This window comes from Sparus aurata, chromosome 4 (assembly GCF_900880675.1).
Source record: "Sparus aurata chromosome 4, fSpaAur1.1, whole genome shotgun sequence".
NCBI classification, from domain to species: domain Eukaryota; kingdom Metazoa; phylum Chordata; class Actinopteri; order Spariformes; family Sparidae; genus Sparus; species Sparus aurata.
In genome coordinates, this window is record NC_044190.1 from 28,467,950 (window position 1) to 28,472,269 (window position 4,320).

Sequence of the window (4,320 nt, forward strand, 5' to 3'; positions counted from 1 at the left end):
CAGACTCGACCAATCGATCCCGTCCACCTGGATGATGTGATAAAGCGTGTAAATGGAAGCGGACGCTAGAGGGCAGCTGAAACCACCGAGGTGAGAGTGGTTTCCCTGAGTCTTTTCACACAGATTACATGTTTATCATCTGACCTCTGACTCAGACAGCAGCTGTACTGTACTCCTCCCAGTGCCAACTCATGTTTAAGGCCTGTACTTCTCATCACACATAAGCAACTTAATTACTTGTTGCTGATGTAATTTTTTAAGTTCATGTAATTGTTGCATCGAAGGAAATCTGCACTGATAAAGCAGCAACTAAATAAAATGTAATGTAACGGTGCAAACGTCCCTTTGTTTTTGTTTTTTTACACATGATCTCTCAGAGATATGTATTTATATATGTGTTGTATGACCTTAATACTATAGTGTGTTTTACATGGTAGTTCACTAAGCAACAGTGTTGGAATGTAAACTAACTATATTTAATCAAGTACTGTAGTTAAAGGTGCAATGTGTAAGAATTTTAGTTTAAAAAAACCCCCTCAAATTAGCAACAAAATATGATGACATAACAGATTTGTATTAAATATGTATGTATTAAACTAAGCATGCTAACCAGTTAGCCCCCTGCCCATAATCTCCTGTGCCAGAACATAATCTGAGTTCCCAATCTGGACTGCAAGATGAACGGCTAACTGAGCTAACCAGCTGATGGTAGTAAACAGTTAGCACGGGACAGCAGGGCGCCTATTCTTACATATTGCACCTTTAAGTGCAATTTTGAAGTACTGTCTGCTACTTCCACTCTACTGATTTTGGAGCCAAACGCTGTACTTCTTACTCCACTCGGCAAAATTTATTTGCTTACTTGTTTTTATTTATTGGCAACCAGATTTAAAAAATCACAGATTCTGATACAGGATATCAAAACCAATAACCAACCAGCCAAATCCTCATAACTAATTTACTTTTCCATGTACGTTTAAAACTTATCAACATTTATTGCAGGAAATTTTGGCTACTTTTGATATATATTTGATGTATATGTGTATATATGAAAAAGTATCAGTTGAATGTGAAGAAAACAGTTGCACTGCTGGCTAGCCAACAGTAACCACTCTTACTAACAGCAGCTGTTAGCAGTAACACGCTTCCTCCTCCTGTTCTTACATTTTGCGCCTTTAAGAACATTTGATATCCAATACTTACAGATTTTTACTCAGTTTCTTTTTGCACTAAATTCCTATTGTAGCACAATGTCGTGATTTTTACTCTAGTAAACACTGCAAAACCGCAAACACATTTAAATGGGTCCATAACCTTATTTAGTGTCATTGATATACAGTAAATATCTACTATTTTACACACTGACATCATGGGCCCCTGTGGTTTATCTCAAGATTTAAAGGGCCACCTCACTTTAATGATCCTTTAAAGGGGACAAATGCCATATTTTCACATAAACATCTGAACTGCTTCAGCTGCAACGTCTTTTTTCATGTTTACAATGTCGTATTTTCACTTCTAATGGGTGGGCAGAAATTACTGTTGTAACACGATGCTATCTTTGCATCAGGACTCTTTTAAAAAGCACTAAAGCTCCTCTCTTAAGATCCCTCAGTAGCTGAGGAGCTGATGACTACTCCACTTTTAAGAGACCTTGTATGGGAAAAGGTTGTGTTCGAGAGGCTCTGGAGTCATTTTGACAGAGAAGAGGCATCTGTGATAAAATACACATAGTCCACCCCTGAGAATGGTGACTATAGCAACTTTAGAGAGACGCCACCACAAACAGCGAAACATTCAGTGAAGATAAAGTTTCCCATTCTGCCCAGCAAATTCTCCTCCAAATTGGTGTTTATGTTTCAAACTCTGGGCCTCTTGGCCAGTGTTTATGTAAAACCAGAGATAGTTTGCAATTGAACATTATCTCGCTGACTACTGGATGGTGCTAATTGAAGGGCAGTGAGAGCCCCTCTCTTGTACTTGGCTTCGTCTCTGGATACTGTCAGAGTCTCACATTTTCCCAGAGGAATGTTGATACAAAGAAAAGGGGTGAAGAAAATGAGAAACCCTAGACTTTATCTAGAATGTGATGTCGGATGATATTGCCACCTTACAGCACATACACATGCCATATCATCATTTTAATGATTAATAGTGTCTCACTGCCGGGGAATTCATGACATTTCACACAGCGGAGTTTGTGCTCAGACACAATGTATCATTGTCGGTGGTGGTAGAAGTATTTAGATCCTTTACTTCAGTAAAAGTTCCGATATCTACCATGTAAAGATACTCAATTATATAATAAAAAGGTTATATGTTCCATCAGCATAATGCACCCAATGCATCACAAGTAATAATGCTCATTGTGGAGGAAAAATGGTCCTTAACTGACATATTTTTGTAATAACAGGTTCCTAATATAAATGTCAATGTGTCAGCATTTTACCATCATAGCTGGCTGACCATGTGTACAGTAATGTAGTTCAGCGTAGTTGCTGGTCTCCTTCTTAGCTGGTAGACTTGAGGGGCCATGACATGATTACTGGAGTAGGAATGAGGGAAAAGTTCTGCTGTTGCTGGTTGTTTAATCTTGAATTTTTTTGTGTGAACTATTGGATCATTTTACCTCCTTTGGCATTCTTTAAAGTTAACCGTTTCAGAAGGATGTCGACAAGCCAAGAATGGAAATGAAGCATAAATAAGCAGATAATAGAAATGGTATTGTAAGTCTACCACTGGATCAACTGTGCTCAGCTACTTTCCACATTTGCTGATTACCTGAGCTACATGGGCAAAATGGGGCCAGTAAAGCAGCTCGGCCTCCAAAGGGCATATAAACTTGTTTGCTTTTCATCACTGAACAATGCAGAACCACCTCTATCTGACTTTGATAAAGAAGGGGTTGTGACACTTGCACCAGATAAACCGACCACAGCACACAGTCTTTACATCTGGGACATCTCACATGACAGGCCATCCACAAAACAGTTACTTAAAGCCAATGATACAAATTAGAGACAAGAAGAGTGAAAGGTCGCTGTCCAGACTGAGAAAAGTATTGCTGAGAAGTAAAAGAAAAAAAGGAGCATATGCTGAGGGATGGAAACCAAGACGCGAGGCTTTGCAAACATTCTGTTAAGCCTCGGTCACATTAGCTTCTATCTACTCGGTGCTCCACCTTGCGGGTGGCTGTGATGAGGTTACGCTCCTGAGAATGTGTTCTGTGATTTACACCCGCTGATAAGAGTCGGAGATGCTGCTCCCTGTGGACAACCGGACATGAAGTGAGCGGTGAGCCTTGGCAGACCTCTGCGATGATAGGAAAAGAAGAACACAATGAATGAATTAATACATTTAATGCCGATATAATCTGAGTCAAAATATTTTAGTGGCAGGGCTGGAGTGATCAAATTATGACTGAATAAAAAAAAGGTTAAAAAGGCTGAGCTGTGGCTCTATTAGTCAAAGAAGAAGTGCCATGTATTTTCTGGTGGGGGTGGGTAGTCAAAAAGCGCACTGTCAGTAGTCTGCACTTCGTCAGATTGTGCTGATTTCATCACGGCCCCTGAGGGAGAGAACTCCATCAGACCCCTTTTACACCTAATGCTCGGGCCATACATCACTAGAGTCCACATCCTAATGCTCTGGACTTATGCCCGAGAACAGATTTTTATGCGGGATAAATGGCACTTTACATCAATGGGGAGAAAAACAGGGCGAAGTTAGAACACTGGAATTTCAAAGTCTTTGTTTTTCCACTATTCACACAAGGGAAGAGACAGTGACTCATGCTGACTACGGCTGAACACCATCTATTAACCTGGTGGACAGTTTCAAATTTGTAGCGGCAATGAATCAGCCCATGCCGCAAGCCTGAAGTGTTGATGCTACAGTAATGCAGCTCTGACCTCAGCAGACAGGGTCGTCGTCAGTTCACTCTGCTATTGTCACCTCCCATGTGTTCCCAGACAAGTGACCCTCTCACTGCAGGCCATTTGTCATACCCAAGTCACAGCTCATCCAATACTGGCATGCTGTCCCTTAACCGAAGCCAGATGTTGAAAGCTGCAGAAGGACGAGCCCCCATTAGAGTCACTGTATGGCTTTCTAAAAAGATAAGGCAGCCAGTGGTGGTAGATGTCTGAAAAGACCGATTATATACTGTACTTATTTATCCATTAAAGCACAGTTAAGCTTCTGGGTGTTCATCTATCAAATTCAAGTCCCCTTTGCGTTTTAAACAACTTCCTTTGTTTGTAACATTACCAAACTTCCACACGATCTTTGATTATTCAACAAGAAAGACGCAAACACAGG